The sequence below is a fragment of the Mauremys mutica genome, chromosome 16, assembly GCF_020497125.1.
Source record: "Mauremys mutica isolate MM-2020 ecotype Southern chromosome 16, ASM2049712v1, whole genome shotgun sequence".
Taxonomy (NCBI): domain Eukaryota; kingdom Metazoa; phylum Chordata; order Testudines; family Geoemydidae; genus Mauremys; species Mauremys mutica.
In genome coordinates this window covers 13,908,062-13,926,782 of record NC_059087.1, presented here as the reverse complement: position 1 = coordinate 13,926,782, position 18,721 = coordinate 13,908,062, and the positions used below count along the sequence as shown (strand labels likewise).

General features: G+C 43.4%; 1 long non-coding RNA gene across 4 annotated transcripts in view; it reads right to left on the bottom strand.

The window, feature by feature from the left end:
• Positions 1-2,599: 2,599 nt before the first annotated feature.
• LOC123350796 overlaps positions 2,600-18,721 on the bottom strand; it is a 47,013-nt gene continuing 30,891 nt past the window's right edge. For all 4 annotated transcript variants that reach the window (XR_006573829.1, XR_006573830.1, XR_006573831.1 and 1 more), the window contains one exon: positions 2,600-3,690. This is a non-coding gene — a long non-coding RNA (uncharacterized LOC123350796). The remainder of the gene's footprint in view (positions 3,691-18,721) is intronic.

Genomic DNA, 18,721 nt, shown 5'->3' with positions numbered 1-18,721 from the left:
CCACAGAATTTTTCTTACTTAAAAGCTGTGCTTTAGCTAATCCGTCAGTGACTCCTGCGGCACCTTGATTGAAACGATTGAGTCAGGTCTGTGTTTTCGCCCATTTGTCTTTCAACTGACGGGAACATTTCTCTGGGCTTCAGGAGCTGGCACTGCAGCATCATATGATAATGTCTTTTATTTATATCCTGCCACCTTTGACAATGGTGGAAACCTCACTCCGTGCCCAGGAGCTCATTAGCTGGTCTCCAAAGTGATGTAGCTGTAGCTCACTTCCTATGAAGGCAAACTGATTTCCCCATTGGTGGATGTGTGAAAAATGGCATATGAGTGCACAGAAGCATAAAGATGTTATAACCAGCATGAACTGTGTGCCTGTTAATCGCATTAGAGTTCCATGTTATATGTGCAAATACATTTCACCATGATTATTACAATGCGTAGCCACTGAGGACTAAATTATGGGTCGGTGCATCACCCTCCTCCCATACCTCGGGCACCGGGTGCTTTATTATTAGAATTGCTCGTTATTATGGACATGATCATACCCTTAGATCCATGCATGGCCCCTCTGGTTCCTGTCCACAGGGAGTGAAAGGTCAGCTGCTGCTTTAGCATTGTCCACCTCCCCTCCTGGGTGCGGGGAGAAACTGGTGCATGGAAGAAGAGAACCTGGGGTGGGAAAACACCATTATTCCACACAAATGAATGATCCTCCTACTGCTCTCTGTGATCCGCTAGGATCCATGAAGAGCCCAGGTGGGTCTGGCAGGTCAGGTGAGCTGCAGCTGGTTGCACAGGGTTTTGGTGGCAAATTCTGTGACCCTGACAGAACGATAGGGAGGACGTGTCTGCTTGGGGGTTAGGGACACCCCTCTCGCATAGGTTTTTCCCTGTGATGGGGCAGTCTGGCCCTCCTGATGATGACAATGCTGTTAGTTACAGGTTTCAGAGTGGTAGCCGTGTTAGTCTGTATCAGCAAAAAGAACGAGGAGTCCTTGGGGCACCTTAAATACACTTGTTCGTCTCTAAGGTGCCACAAGGACTCCTTGTTCTTAATGTTCATGGACTAAGAACAAAGGCACTGTGCTGCAGGCACCATTCAGCACTGCAGGCAAAGGGAAGAAGGAGAGCAAAGCAGGGCTTACTCGCATGAGTCAGAGAACCCACAACCCTGGTTGTGATTGAGATTTGGGGCTCATTTGAACCTGGTGCCCAAAGAGAAAGTCAGGGCTTGTGACTCCTCCCAGAGCAGACCTGAAGAAAACATTTGCATGAGTCCCTGAGAAGCAGAAGCGTCCCACGTGGTGCCAAAGTCTAATGACAATGGAATCCCTAAGAAGCCACAACATCCATTTTCCCATCACCCTGTCTGCTATCAGACTGTTTGTTGTGGAAGAGGCAACTCTCCCGTTCAGCTTTGCTTTTGCTGTTGATGGTGCTCAGCTGGATAATCTGGGGCACTGACTGAACGCTCACACGGTACCATATGCAGCTGGAGAACCCTTCAAGTCCTGCTGACAGAAACTCTTGTATGTCATTACCTGATCCATCACACAGGAACTGCACAAATCCTTTGGAGCCTGCAGGTCTCATTCTCTGACAAACTCCCAAGGATTTCAGGTCCTCGGCCCTCCTCAAGATTTCGACCTCTACAGTATAAGTTGATAAAAACAACGATACAGCTCGGCCTTGTTTTTAAACTGGCAGATTGGAACAATGCAGACTGCCTGTGCTCTAAACAGTTAAAGTGGCTTCCCTGAACCACTGCAGTGTAAGAGCTTTACCATTGTGAATAAAGATGCCCTATGACTAGGTAAAAGCTTGCAGGCCTGAATCATGGCATGTGTTAATTGTGCTGTCTCATTTATCTTGGTGCCTTATTTACTGTGATACAGTCCCTGAAACCTGAATAAAATTGTTTCATAAAAATAAATTGTTACTTGCAAAAAAAAAACCCCACAACTTTTTAGTTAGTTCTGTTTAACTGAGCTTACAACTGAGCGTCCCACTAACAGAGTCTGTGTATTCTGGGTAGCCTTTCAGGTTTGGCCTGTCATTTCTCTCCCTCGTCAATATTACAAACCTCCAATAATCTCATGTTTGTTGGGCCAAATTTATCTCTGGTGAAACTTTGCTGAAATCAGTGGACGGATCTGGCCCAGCATAGTTAGCGGGGAACCTAGCAGTGCTGCGCCTGGCTGATTAGTAGCTTCTTAGCTGCTGCTGAGGTATGGTAAGCACAGCTGTGGGGGTGGATAGGCCAAAGATGGCTTGAAGCTTTAAACAAAAATAACCCAGAGCAGCCTCAGAGCTGCTCAAAGTTATACCAGGCGGCCCATCCCCAGAGTGTCCCAGCAGGCTTGGCGTGATAGTGTGGGAGTGCTCTGGTCACAGCCACATTGTCTCAGTCACACTCTACTTGCTGGGGAGCTGCAGGGGGAATAGCATATAGCCACTGCACTGACTCCACCCACTGAGAAGATATTCCAGTGCAAGGAGAATCTTCCACTGGCCAATTAAGCCAGCTTTAAGGCTGGTTTGCACCATGGAAGCAGTACAAAACAGCTTAACAGGGCTGAGTATCTGATCCCTTCCCACAGCACAGGGCCCAATCCCCACTGCAGTCAATGAGCCAACTCACATATGGTTTTGTCAGTGTCGCTTCTTGTGGATTCAGTCCCTACAAATTTCATTTGTGTCTTTCTTTGCCTTGCTTTGGGCCTTGTGCTGTCCCTATTTGAGTGACGCGATATGAAGAGCTGAAAGCTGTCTCTGATTAGCCTTACAACATCCACTAACGAGTGCTTTTTTGTCTTTCCCTATAAATTCCTTTCTTTCTTATTCACCCATTTCTCAGGCTTCCAGAGACTCATATACTAGAATCTCTTGCTTTCATAATTTTTACGGCAGTTCTGTTTTCACCAGTCTTAAAAATGCCTAATTATGGAGTTGCTTCATTTTACTCTATTGCATTGTCATACAGTATCACCTCCTCTCTCACCCATTTCTAGAGTTAAAATAGGGATTCCATGAACTCGGGTCCATCCACTTCTCGTATCACTTTGCAGGTCTAGCAATGGCAGGTCTGCTTTTGATCCTATTATAACTCCATTGCCCTCAGCAGAGCTACTCGTGAATGACCAGTGTGAACCCAGAATCAGAGTCTGCGTCTTTATTGAGTTGCATACGTGTGATCAGATTTTTCTGCTGTCTAATTTCCATCTCTTTCATTTTCCTTTCTTTTTGGGGCTTTGGATTAATAAATAATGGTTACATCGTTGGAAGACTTGCTCTTTCAAAATGCTGGTTAAAGGACAACCTTATCATATTCAAATTCTCTATAGCTTCTGGAGCGATGTTAAATAACCAGCGAGACAGAGTATATCTCCGACAAAGACTTATTTTGACACAGAGTCACTCCAACAATTCTCCCTTGGCTTTTACAAAATACTTGCAGTCTTCATAAAATCCTGTGATAATTCCAGGCAGGTATTAATTCCAGCCATCTACATCTGTCCAAATAGGACAGGAATTCCTTTGTCATATGCTTTTGTTAAGCTCACACACATCCCATAATCAATCGTCTGTAGAGTTCAGATGTTTTCCCATTGACTTGTGCAGCCATGATCTTCCTCTGGAAATCAGCTTGGTTGATTCTGTCTCTCGCTGGCGCTCAGCCCAGTGCCCCTAAGAAAATCAAATTAAAATACCTGAAATTGCATTTTAGTGTAAAGGTTTAAATGGGTTGAAAATGTTCCTACTCTCCCTGGTTCAGGAATGTTATCATGACAACACTAAATGAGCAAAAGAGAAAATGACAGAAACCGCCATCCAAAGCTCAAACCAAAGCAAGCTGAACATGAGTTGAGGTTCTGCAAATGTTGGTTATTTCCCACACCCCATGCCCATTTCTCTTGCTTGTTGTCAGCCACCTCTGTACTTTCTGTTTCCCCGAAGACAAGCACATGCCCAAATATTATGAGAGAGGCTAGTCTGACAGCACTGCAGACAACAACGATAAAAGGTTTAGAAAACCCGACCTATGAAGAAAAGTTTAAACAGTTACACAGGTTTAGTCTTAAGAAGACTGGGAGGGGGGCGTGGTAACAGTCTTCAAATATGTCAAGGGTTGTTATAAAGAGGAGGGTGATTAATTGGTCTCTATAATCCAGTGAAAATAGGACAAACTTTATCTGCAGCTGGGGAGAGTTAGGTTAGATATGAGGAAAAACTTTCCTATAAGGAGAGTTGAGCTCTGGAATGGGTGCATAAGGGAGGCTGCAGACTCCTGTCTGTCACAGTTCAGGGCAACCTTACAGCCATATTTCTAGCAAGTGGTGCAGCCAGGGCATGCTTGCTCTCGGGCTTCCAGCTCCCCAGCTGTTGTCTCTCCTGGGTAGTCCCTGTCCGGTCTGTCTGGGATATTTCCAGGCTTCGCAGTTCCCTGCCTACGCTGTGTTATCCCCAGCAGAGACAGGCTGCCCAAGTGGAACCTGCTTGCTTTCTCTTTAGAGATAGTTAACAGGTATAATAGCTACAGTACCACACAGCAATTCCTAGGCAAGTTTACTTTCATCTTAAGGTAAAAAGCACTATAGAGAAAATGTATTAAAAATCATTTAAAAGAACTTACATGGCTGCTAATAAGCTTATCATGGGTTGTAGCAGAAGCAATCCAGCAACCCCTCCAACCCAGGGGCTTCCTTCTGGTTACAAGTTGGAGGTTTAAAGAACAGGTTGGATAAAAATGCCTGTTGGGGGTGCTCTAGGTTTAACAGTCCTACCTCAGTGCAGGGGGCTACACCAGATGACCTCTCCAAGACCGTTCCAGACCTACATTTCTATGAGTCTATGAGCAGGAAGCACTGGCAATCTCATGGGAGGGATGTTTCTCATGGAATTTTATAGCCCAGTGTTGAAGACACGGGACATTTGGATATTTGTCAAAATAAGCATCACACGGAACCATTGCTGGCATGATTTTCAGAGGTGCTGAGCACCAGCAGCTCCCTGGGAGCTCTCAATATTCACGGATCATTGTATGTAGTGCCAGTATTCACTCACCAGCGGAACCAGGTCATTTGAATCAGTCTGATCCACTCCAGCTGCAGTTCTAAAAATGTCTGTGGGGCAGCTGTAGCATAAATTGCCCCACTGCAGTATAGGCTAAGTCCTGAGATCTTTACTCAACTGACTTTGCTGGGAGTTTTTACTGAGTAAACATTAAGTTAAAGCTAAGTAAGGACTTCAGGAGTTAGCCTTGTGGTTACGTTTGTTTTTTTTTAAAGAGGCAGCAAATTAAAAGTAATAACTTGGGTATTGCCTGTTTGCAACCTCAAGATGGCCATAAATCATTACGCTGAACTGTCATGAGTATTAAATCACCACAGAGAATCCTGTCCTTGTTCTGCGGTGAAAAGACAATGGGCTTTTTGTAAACAGTACCTCCGATTAGGTTCCCCTGAAGAGAAGAGGGTAACTACTTATTTGTCTCCTTCAAACAGTGTGTATTCTTGAAGCGATACCTCAAAAATCCTTGTAATTCACCTTGACCACAAAAGATTTTACAAAATTGTGAAGATTGCAAACATGTTTTTCTGCTTTGCCCAAATTGTACTGGGGAAAGATGTAGCCGCACAAATACAAAGCATTTTGTACAGGGCATTGTAGAGCATCGTGCATAAATGCAAGATCCCAACCAAAGTTAGTTAGCTGGAAAATGAACGTCTCTTTCAAAAGTTAATCAAAGATAAAGATCAAGATCAAGATTGATTTAATCAATTAAAGCAAAATGAGTATGAGAGAGGCAAGTAACTGACAAGGTCACCCAGTGATGCATTGCCCGCCATGTGAATGGCTCTCACACCACATCACAGACCTGAGAGTCTTTCATTTCGCTACCGTGGCACAGGTGGCTTCTAAACTTGAAGACGCTGAGGTCAACATCAAGATGTTTCCTCTTTTGAGACAGACGTGACAAACTATCTCATGGTAATTTTAAGTAACAGCAAAAAAGAGCTACCTACTGGTCCACAGGTAGCACAGAAAGCCATGTCCCACTTTAAAAAAACGTGAACCTGGTCATGTACACTGCATAGCTGCTGTCATTAAAGCCAATGGCAAAATTCCCATTGACTTGAATAGGAACAGGATCAAGCTGACACATTGGCATCACTTTGTCGGCATCTAATTGTATCCTTACAGTAAGATGTGGCTCAGAATCCCATGGCTACTATTACAAAATGGGTATATACCGCGCTACAGTATTTAACTTCACTGTGACATTTGGGACTAGCAGACAAACTTTGTGGCTCGGCTCTGTCCCTGTTTGTCATTGATCTTGGTTAGTTCAGAGATAGCTTATGACTGGCTGCTGAAATTGCGAAAGTAACTCAGCCACTCATGCCGTTGATGTAAATTAATTTGCATACAGCAATTCTCATGGCTCCAAACTGGAACCAATGACTTCCAAACCCCTCTCCAAACTTCGTGGACATTCATATCGGTCAGTCGCTCACCCCTCACCTCTGTGTCTAACCACCATACAAGATATGACACTGTGTCTGTTATATCATTATTTTCTTTACAATGGGCTGGCAATGGAATATTAAATCTGAATACCTGTCAATTTTGGAGTAGTGCAGATTCAAATATCAATCCAGACCATAACTTCACTTCCAATCCCATCATTAATGTTATAAAAGTTATCTTGAATGGGTTTTCCCTTGCAATTTAAATAGTCATAATTCGTCATTACGTGCATCCCTTATTATTCTATTCCATGTATGTTCTTATACTGTGCTCGTCACTGTAGTATTTGAGCACCTTCCAGTGGTTCATTAAGCAATGTAGCTAATACCTATCATGTGTTGTTTCACAATGTGAATCTGGTCCAAAATCCATTGAGGTCAGATCCTTGAATCTTTTAATGATGACAAGATGTGACTTTTTCTGTAGTCTTCGTGCACAAATTTTGCTACTTTGATGCTGGCACAGCTCAGAAAATGCTGACTGAAAATTCATCTCCTATCCATAGAATTTAGAGCAACTGTACAATACTGCTATTTTTTTTCCAATATCTCATCTGGAAAGGGTGACTTAATTTGTGGGGGAGAGGGGGGTGAATGAATCTGAGCTTCGACAATAGATATTTATTCTGATAAGTAGAGGCATATTCCTGAGAAGAGAAAAAATACCAACAAAAACAAGCTCATGAAAAGCAGCAAAGGAAAATGAGACATGACAGTTTTAGTCGGCAGGATGAAAAGTAATGCTACGTAGCCATCAAGGAAGGTCTGCAAAGTGCATTTTCACTTAATTTTTAAAGCATCTTAATATTCTCATGATATTTGTAAAAGGTTTCAGGATGGACTTTAAGTTCCTTTAAATATATCATTTATGTTCCAGTCGCTGACAAAAGGGCTGAAAATGTCACCAAAACATAAAATGAAATAACTGCTCCAAATGAAAGCAGACAAAGAAAACGGAGAGATTTAGATAACGCATAATGAATGTCCCAATGGGATAATTCATTTGCCTTCCAGCATCTTGTTATTTTTCCAAGATATTGTATTTATGCAGATTTAGCTGTAGAAATATCACATTGTTGTAACTCCTCCAATGTGATTCAGGTCTAATTATTCATTGCATCAGAGCATGGAAATAAAATTGAAGATGAACAGCAAGTTCATTTTTGTTTTTGAAAACAAAGGAAGAAAGATAAGTTTTCAAAGGAGGAAAAAAGGCCATTGTAGCAGTCATGGAGAGTTGTCACAGATCATGCAAAATAGATGCAATAATCCTTAGTGTTCCCATGGCGATATTCCTTAGGTGAGCTGCAACAAGGAACGAGATCTGTAGCTTCTTTGCTCAAGATATAACGAGGTGAAAAAGGCACATCCTGAAGGACATGCTATCTAGGCACAAACATAGCAGATGATACGCACGCTGCTTACTGCGCTACTGGAAGTGGAGATGTGTGTGGAATAAGAACCTACATAGACTACTTGAAAAAGTGGTGAAAAAAGTAATGGCTTTTCTTATTTGCTTCTCTTACTTTTTCTGAGGTTATCCTCAGCATGGTTATATACATTAATTGCCACAAATATGTCCAATCGCCTCCAAAACTGAGAAAGCCACGACCTACGTTGGGTGTCTTGCTTACAGTTGGACCACTGGGTCAGCTCCACTACTGTACCTTTAAACCGTCTCAGAACAACAAACTTCTGTTCCTCCTCCTCCTTGCTTTGTTTTTTGTGTACCTTTTGTGCATTCAGGGCCTGATTCAAAACCCTCTAAGGTCATTGGAAATACGCCAATTGACTTCAGTGGGCTTTGGGCACTTCATGTATACATATTATTGGGACCCAATCCTATGGGGTGCTGAGTCCTTTCAATGCCTGTAGACTTCATTGGAAGTTGAAAGCTGATAGTATCGTGCAGGATTGTAGCCCTCAAGATCAGTGAAAAGGAACTCTTAGGACACATAATCAACTCACTGAGCAACTTAGCATGGGCCTCCTGACTTGCATCTCCCAAGGAAACAAGAACCCAAACATGTAAAGATACAGCAATATCCTTCCACCTGGACCAGTGAGGGGCAAATGCAACGTGGTCAATGTTATCAGGCTGGGGATTGGGCTATAATATTGTTTATCCACCTTTCGCTGGATCTCTTGTAGAGTTTGCCTCAGTGTTCAAGGTAGAGTAGAGTAAGTAGAGATGATAAGTTTCTGGACAGAAGCTTGGATGTTTAGCCTACAATTAATCATCTGAAGAATTCAGTAGTTTCTCCTGATCTGAAAAATGGGCAATGCATAGATCAGTGCAAGGAGAAAAGGAGCTGATTGCGTGGAGATTTGTCAACTTTCAATGTCCTGGAAAGTTCTCTGATATAATCCTGACAAGGATGTTGGAACATTCAAGTGGAGATCACCTCTGACACAGCCATCACAAGATGTCAGTGCTTGCTTCTGCTGGGATGGCAACTGGGGAGTCTTTTGTCTACACTGGTGGTGGTGGGGGAGGGGGAAACAGTAGCGAGTTTCAGAGCCCAGATCAGCTGGATCAGGTTCATGCTATGGGGCTAAAAATAGCGGTATAGACATTCCCGTTCAGGCTGGAACCTGGGCTCTGAAACCCACAGGAGGAGGAAGATCTCAAAGCCCAGGATCTATCTGGTTCTCTATATTGATACTGAGTCGCAGAGCAGTATTTCCAAGCTCTCAGAAATCAAACACCCAACACAGCACCCATTCTGTGTTGGGGTTTTTGCAGGGCAGTATTTCCAAGTGCTCAGAAATCAAACGCCCATTCTGTGTTGGCTTTTTTTTTTTTAACCATGCCACATTGTCTCCAGTTACAATCATCATCTAAATGGCTTTGCAATTCAGCCACTTTTTCTCTAGGGTATACACAACACTTATAAAACCCACAGGTGTCAGGTTCAGCTTCTCAGTGGAGCTTTCCGCGGGGGCTATTCTGTTTTGTACACACACGCACCCTGCTCCCTGAGCCACGGTCAGACCCATGATGGATTTAGTGTCAGCCTACACCAATCTGTTGTGGATGGCACCAGCAGCCAGTTGGTTGAATCAGAGTATAATGGGCCAACAGCTTCCCCTCACTGCTTATCACATGTCAGCCCGCTTGCCTCCATGCAAAGGAAGATTAAATTAGTTTCAAGTCCTTTGTTAGGATTTTTAGAGTTTCTCCATCCAAAATTACAAGCCAGGTGTAATTTCGCAGTAGGTTTGCCCTTTAGATATGAGCTTCTTCAACCTCGGGGGAGATGAGAAAGCTACTTTTCCAAGAACAAGCATTGGCTTTACATGCAGAGCGCTTAAAGGAGATTTTATTAGACATTTTAGACATGATAGCAAGATTTAAGACCTTGATTCAAAACTTTATTGTTTTCCATAAATAAGCCTCAGCAGCCTGGGAAAAGCCTGTATCAGAAAGCCGTATGCTGATACCAAGGAAATTTCCACCCCCCCCACTCCCTCCAGCAGATATCTAATCTCTGCAAAAATAATTCATTTTAATTAAGTTGAGGAACATCTTTAGACTGGGTGTGAAAATTGAAATTTATCATTCCTAACGTACAGTACTTCAAGGTTATGGTTTGCATGAGGTTTTTAACTCATTGTTCATCCGCATTAAGCGGGAGCAAAGCTATAGAGAATAGCCTGAAAGAACACATAGATTTGGATTTAAATCTATTAACAGCTCTACATGGAAGTTAATCACAGTGTAGCCTGCTTCCAATGTATCTAGTACTCACATCAAACAAATGGATACAACAGTCTTCACTGGCAATGAGCAAATGATTCAAAGCCTGATTACCCTGGCTTGGAAGCCAAACGCTTTTCCCAACTTCTCCAAATCAGATAGGCCCCCAAAAACTAGGCTGGAAATATTATGTGGTGTCCAGCCCAGCCCAGTATTGACAAGCCCAGAACTGTGATGTTAATAGCCCTTTTCTCACCGGTATTACTGTCGTTCTGCTTTTACCCCTGCCGAAATCAGGAATTACAGAGGCATGCAAAGAAAAGTTTGTAAACCTCAAACATCTGGATTCAGCGTGAGAGTTGGATGAAGGTTCAGGTCAATTCTTATTTTATCCAAACCTTTCATCCACCCACAAATTTCCATTAGCATACCAGGCCCTAAATGGGGCCTTTGCAAAGAATGGACCGACAAGGTGCAGGGATCCTGGACGGGGGGGACTCTGCAGATCATGGAGAGCTACTTTGCAGCAACAAGCCCCATGGCAATATGGAAGGGGGCTTGGCCAGGTGGTCCAAGAGTCGGGTGGAGAGTGGGCTGCAACTAGATGGATCTACTGGCCAAAATCCCTCATTCCACAACATGATGCTACTTACTGCAGCCCTGAGCCTGCTTAAGTCGTGCATCTGTGGGAGGAGGATTCCATCCCCTTGTCCCCTATGGCGAACTGCTGAACAAAGTCTCTTTATTGATGAAGGATCAAGGATGTGGCCCCATATAAAGAAAGCCAATGAAATGAGTAAATCCAATAAAAATAAATATGGCCTTTGAGTATGCTGGTCCTAGGACACCAGTCAGTTGCTGTAGCTACCATGACAATGGCAAAAAAACAAACAAACAAAACCCAACAAAATAGCCCAGAGAATAAAATAGCGTCCTAACGTCCACAGTTATTAATAATCCCAACCACGCTGTAAAATCAATTAGCTCTACTGGGCTGATCCCTTTCTGTATGGTAGACATTGCATTAACTGTTCAGTGAAGAGGAACATCAGCTCTTTTCTTCCCTGGCCATTAAATATCTCTTCTGCTACTTCCTTATTATTTTAGTGCTATTTTATTTTATTCCTGCTAGTTTATTAGCATATGCTAACAGCTTTATTCCAGGGTCACTGAGATGTTCATTGCACTGTAGGACTATCTCCCTGGACTTCTTTTGTCTCCACTGGAGTTACTGCTGAAACGCACCAGCATAAACAAGACCAAACAGAGGACCTTTGAACTCAGTATTCTGCAATCAATGTCCAGGCTTCTGGGTGCATTCTAGCTGAAATGAGTCACTGTTCAATTGTATTATGATGGGATGCTGTATCCCGATTGTTACATGACACCAGGTGGGCTTGGAGTTGGTACATCACACTAAAAATGGACACAATTAAAACCTCAATAGCAGTACTCTTTCCAGTTGCTCTACAGTGTAGGTAATAACAAAAAAAATTAAATGGAACTAGTAATTACATTTAAGGAGGCATTTCTGGAACCAATGTGATAAAAATGAGCAAAGAAAAGTTGATCAGGAATGGCTTCCGAACAATGAGATTTATTCTATTCAGTGGAACAGCCTCCTATTGGAAATGAGAGATGCCCCATTATATGTTTCATTTAAAACTAAGTTGGGCAAAGCTTTCAAGGTCTATTTCAGTGCTGCACTGGCCAGAAGGAGGAGCTGCCTGTGAAATTTGATTTGTGTTCATAATGGACAGTATTGGCAGTACACAGCTCCCTACTGGCTGGAAAGTCAGGCCTGCTCCCAAGAGGCTGATTACCTTTTGTCACTCTTGAGTGGCCCACAGAGACTATATGCCCTAATACTCCTCTTGTTAATGGAGATACACCAAACTCTGGTGGAAAGGCTCCTTCAGATGAAATAGAAATAGAAAGTCCCTGTGTTTTTGAAGCAGAAGAGCCTACGTTCAGTCCTTGCTGACTGGGAAACCCACGTGGATGAGTTCCATAAAGTAGCTGATGACCAGGAGGTTTTTGTGCGATCCCACCTCTAACTTCTGTGATTTTAAGTTTAGTTGGATTGCCACTAAATAAATTATTTTTTCTACATAGTCCATTCCTTTATTTTTCCCATGTCTAACTTATGCTCTCTCAAATTTACCATGCCAGGGGTACAACCTTCATGCTATGTCCTGATCGATGGAATCCCTTTTGATACACCACTTTGTGGCAATGCTCATCATAGTGACTTGTTCAACATAAGATGACAGCAGCCCATGTAAGCATCACAAAGAGCTCAGACACTTGGAGCTCAATTCCCCCGGCACACACACCCAGTCCAAGTAGCTTGGATTGGCTGGGGGCCGGGACTATATGGGAAAGGAATCCTCTCTCCAGGCTTGGTAGTGGCAACGCAGTTGCTCCATTCAGCCTGGAGCTGTTTCTGCTGCTTCTGTATCCCTGCTCCTGTTCTGAGGGTCCTTTCTGTGGCCCAAACCTCAGTGCACAAGGCCGGAGGTGAGAACTGGGCTTTGTTGTGGTGGTGGTCTCCTCAGAGCCCAGTTTGGCTGTATCTAGGGCCTTCCAGAGCTGTAGAGGGAGGGGGTCTTAGTTATAGCCCCAGGCCTGGAATCTGATCAGCTGACCTCCGAGATAAAACATAAAATAAAACAATGAAGGCCTCAAGCCCCAATGAGTACGGGCTGCCAATAGATAAATAAATGCCTGAGCAAATTCTAAACCCTACAGAGGATTCTTGTTCCAACTGGATGATGGATTAAATCTAAATCAGTGTTGAGCCAAGCCGTGCACACACACACACACACACACACACACACACACACACACGCATGATTATAAGTAGAAACAGCATCAAGTCAAAAGCATAAAAACAGTATTTGAAGCTCAGCAGCATAATATGACAACCTCCCCATTGCTATAATAGCTCCAGCAGCAGCCCCGTCTCCTGTCAAAGAATCAACTTAGCAGTCAATATCAAGGCAGAGGAGAGTGACTGTACAGTAGTCACCAGCTGACCTTGTGCCATGCGGCGCGGTGAAAGGCTGGAGGCCAGTCAAATTGCTGTCTTGAAAAAAGCTTTGCAATTTCTAGCTGAGATAAAAGCACCTTTGCCAAAGTGCATTATTATTTTTCACGTGTATCGATGGACGGGGATGCACTTTCAAGTGGGATCGTTACTGAAGGTAATTTTGCAAGCCTGACCTTTCCACAAGAGGCGGATGTCCCAGCGGCAGCAGGGTCTGGCTGAGGTACTGCTCTAACACCCGGTCCAGTCCTCCGCTGTCACCATTTGAAAAATGAACCCATTGGGGAGGAAGTGGTAGAACAATTATAGAGGTCATGGGGGCCGGAGAGGAATATTAAAAAGTCTCGCTGGCATTTGTTGTTTTTTGGACTGACATTTATTGCTTGAGAAGGGCATCCGCCTGGAAGCCTTAATGGAATACACGGGCCTGGCATATATGTTCATGACTCCAGGCCAGCTGACTATTTGCACACAGCTAAAGGGTTATGCTTTTAGCTCAAATGGTAAAGGCCTGTGTTTTCAGCACTGAAAAGCTGCAAGGTTTGATCCTCGCTCATGGCTGTGAGGTCTGTGTGTAATATGAAGCCCTGTGTTTAGTCATAAAGCCGATACAGCATAAACATCACCAGTGCAAGCTTACTGCTCAACACTATGCCTCAAGGTGGTGGAACTGGGGTGTGGGGCGGGGAATCAGACTAGTCCCCCCTGCAATGGAAATATGGGATGCTCCGCCCCCATGTAAATTCTTGCATGCCAGGAGGGAGACAGTCAGAGGCAAGAGCAGGAACCAGAGGGGCTTGAGTGACCTCCACAGGTCCCAGGATTGGGTCAAGGAGCAGGGAGTGGGAGGCAGAGTGTCTGGAACCCCTCGGACCTTCCTTCCCAGCCTAGAACCCAGCTGCTCCTCTGTCCCCCCAGCCAAACCTCAATCCTTCCCCTCAGTGTCCCTCCACCTCCCATTTGCAGAGAGGTTCTCCCCCCCCCACTCCAACAGGGCTCACACCTGACTCAGTGGGATCACCACCATAAGAAAAAGGAAAACCCATCTCCATGACCTCTTTGGCCTCACTGCTATGAGTGCTAACTGTAAGGGCAATTCTGGTGTTGGAGACATTTGTACATGAGATGACCAACTCCTCTTGCAGAGGCCACCAGATGGCAATATGCTTCAACCACTACTGACAGGGGCAAATTGGAACCAGCGACCTCGAGGTAAAAAGCTCCCTAATCTATTATGAACATACTTCTGAGCCACTGTTTGCGGATACTTTAAATCAATAAAGGAAGCTAGAGTGAACATCCTAAAGAATTGTTTCCAAATGGAATGACAGAGCGTTGAACAAATGTTGCACAGAACCAGATGTATTACATTAGCCATGAGTTCGTCATTTTTTTTTTTGCATAGCGAAATAGCATTAAATCATCACACTGTGCACAGAGCCAAGCCTGTGGGACAAAGGGTAAAACATTTGTTTTCTCAGATGATAGTTAATGAAATATAATCATTTTCATAAGCAAAAATATTAGGCTGTGAAGAAATGACTTTGCGCCACATGGGCAGAGTGTCATGGGGGAAGACAGGTTTTGGGCTACAATAGCCATTCAGGATAACTGATGAAAGGAAGACAGACTAGCCACCACTCTGAGGATTACGCTGGTAGGCCCAGATCCAGCAAAGTATAGGTAGTATACGAGTCTATGTATGACTTCAAATCAATTGACTCGCTGGATTGGCTCCCTAATGCCCAGTGGACTAGCATACTGTCTTGCTGGTTCCTGGACCCTTTCAAACAGAATGTTAGTATGACAATGGTGACCCCCATGCATCATACACAGAGCAGTGAGTCTGCAGCAACATAGGCAGCTGCATGGACTAGCGCTGCCGTCCCAGGACCTTGGATATGCCATGGCCACAGCTGTCATTCACGCTGCTGAGCCTCCACTGCTATTGTTATTTGAGGTAGAACAAAGCTAGCTCAGCTATGTCTACACGTGCTGCAAGGGCATCTCATGAGTGCAGTGTAGACATACCCTAAAAGAGTTTGATACAGAGTCTATATGAGCTTGTGCAGAAAGAGAGCATGTCTTCTGTCAGGGTTCTCTCCCCACTCTGAACTCTGGGGTACAGATGTGGGCACCCCCATGAAAGACTCCCTACGCTTACACTCCACCAGTTTAGGTTAAAAACTTCCCCAAGGCACAAATTCTTTTCCCTGTCCTTGGACGGTATTGCTGCCACCACCAAGTGATTTAAACAAACATTTAGGGAGGGGCCACTTGGAGCCCTATACCCCCCCCCCAAAATATTCCCCCAACCCCCTTCACCCCTTTCCTGGCGAGACTTGAGAATAATATACCAACCAAATAGTTGAGCACAGACCAGATCCTTGGGTTTTTAGGACACTAAAAACCAATCAGGTTCTTAAAAGAAGAACTTTATTATAAAAAAAAATAAATAAAAGAAGCACCTCTGTAAAAGCAGGATGGAAGGTAAGTTCACAGGTTAATAAAAAGATTTAAAACACAGAGGATTCCCATCTAGGCTCAACTTCAGAGTTACAAAACAGGAATAAACCTCCCTCTTGGCATAGGGAAAATACACAAGCTAAAACAAAAGATAATCTAATGCATTTCCTTGCTATTACTTACCATTTCTGTAATTTTATGTGTGTCATTTCAGTAGAAGCTGATTACCTGCTTGGTCTCTCTCTCTTTGTCTCAAGAGGGAACACTCAGAGAGCACAAACAAAACCTTGCCCCCCCCCCGAGATTTGAAAGTATCTTCTTTCCCCATTGGTCCTTCTGGTCAGGTGCCAACTAGGTTAATTAAACTGATTAACCCCTTACAGGTAAGTGATTCTGTATCTCTGGCCAAGCGGGATTTTATATTACTGCATACATAAAGGTTGTTACCCTTCCCTTTATATTTATGACAACCTCTAACTAAGCAGGCCCAGCTTTTGCAATCCTTTGCTTTCATTGTGCTGGTGGCCAGCAGGTAGTTCATCAAATGGCAGGATCTCTCTTCCCCTCATATAAACCTCCACAACCAGCAGTGATTATTTGTTCAATAGTTACTTTCCTTGCAATATGTAAGGCTAACATTGATGTTAGACTGTTAAGGCTTGTAGAGGGAATAAGTCACGTTTGTAACATTTTCCATTCTAGTCATTGTAATCGTTGGAGAGCAGATTCATGTTGCACAATACTATCCTGTTAATTACAGTTTTCCTTACAAGGAACAGGTTATATGCATTCTGTACCCTGACCTTTCACAGTGTTCTGTAACACCACTGGCAAATCACGTCGGGGTTTGAATTATATAGCTCCACACCACATGAAGTGGAGGCAGAATGAAAATGTGATAAAATTACATCATATTCAAAAGGTCAAGAGAATCTAGTTTATTGCTATCTTTCAAAAGGCTCTAGTGGGTGTTCAGATGTTGAGCTCTCTCCTGATGCTCAGGACAAAGGACCTGATTCTCCATCCACTCAGACTTTGGATGGAGTTACTCCTGATTTACACCACTGACAATGAGAGAAGACTCATGCCCCAAGATTGTTAAAAAAGAAGAGAAAATGAAATGTCCTAAATTAATTTTCATGTCAACAGTAGTTACAAGCTCAGCAATTGAAATTCCCAAGACAAAAATAAGAACAGAAAGTGGCATGCTGACTCCATTGTTAATACCAACAGAAACAGGAAATGAAATTCTGCGACATGACAATGATCTTAAAAATGATTGAAGAATGTAAACTTTTACGCCTGCCTCATTACTACAGCACTGTAAACATGAAGACTAATTTTCATATGTTAAGGTCCTATGCCCCCCATATTTGTGGATCTGTTTCTTTCAAAATCATTCCAAAATCTAAAGATCATAGTCATCTACTGAATGTAAGGCAGTTGGCGTTTTGCTGTATAATGCAGATGATACAATTAAGCTTGTGAAAATAACACTGTACTGGGACTTGCATAGGATATATAGTTGTTAATTTAATGGGTTTTTTCTTTTTAATTTTATTTTTATTGCAAAATACATCTTCTATTAAAAAAACAGTGATAAAGATAAATGTTAAGAGCAGAAAGTGAGCTGCAAATGATATTTTCTTGCAACAAAAAATGTGTAATTTTTCCAGCTTCCACTCATAATGACATGTTCCTTCGCCATTTCTCTTCTCGTCAAGCGAGGGAGTGCTTCAGAAATGGGGTGTGCCCCAAATGACCCTTAAACTAGTTAACTGGTCCCCAGGAACTAAATTCCTGCATTCTTTACTCCGACAAAACTGTCACTAACTTCAACTGACTGCAGCTTATGCTAAGCACATTACTGAATAACACAACACCAAAAGATTGCTGGAGCACCAGGGAAAATGTATTTGTTTCTCTTTTTTTCCCCAGGGCTCCGTGTCTGTCACATAATGGTTTGTTTCAACAAAGCACGGACCAGTTCAAAGGTTGAATTGGGCTGTGCCAGGCATTTTTGAAAAGAATTTCCGCTAGTTGAAAACTCTGACGCCTGAATTTTCATCAGTCAGGCGAAGTGTACAATCGGCCAAGACAATGATTCACATGACGCCACCTGAGAATGAGAGCACCACCAGGCCATCAGGGGTGTCTGAAACCACTTCTTTAATAACCTTCACTATAGGTGGCTTGAACTTCAAGCATAAGGCCAACAATGAGCAAAACTTTAAACACAGCAATATTCAGAGGGCAAATATTGTGATAAGGGTGAGATAAGAATGTCATGCCAAGAATTTCCATGCTGTGAAAAGATCATTTTTTACCTCCAGACAAGGAGACAGAGAGCTGTTAATCCTAATTACACCTTGACATGCCCAGTATGATAACGGCACAACCACGGCTGCATTCACAGGCCATTACACAGCTGTCAGCTCTTCTCATAATGAACTGAATTACAGCATTATTTGGGCTGTCCAACCACAAACCCTACACTCATATAACAGTGAGCGCTTTATTCAGCCCTGGCTCACACCAAAAGCTTCCATCAGTGTGCAGGAGGGTACATGCAGCCCTGTTGCCTCCAGACAGCCCAAAAGTCGGCAAGGTTAGGCTGGGACATAGTCACGGTGATTCAGACCCAAGGGAAATTCAGCTGTCTTGAGTGAGCGTTTGCTTTGAGTTCTCAGCTCCATTCACAGCAAAACACAGAAATACGCCTCCCCTCGCTGATGGCAGCAAAAAGAAATGCTGCGATGAATCCTACTAAGCGAAATAACCCCATTTTGCACCTCTCAGGTAATGCACAGATATAAAATTAGTCAGTCCTTGGGATAACACAAATGAGAGCAGTGGGCTAGCTCCGCAGCTGTGGCTGACTTACATCACCTGACAATCCTGCCCAGATGTGTTACACCAGGGAGGAATTTGGCCCACATGTGCATATGTCTATGAAAAGGTATGGGCTTGATT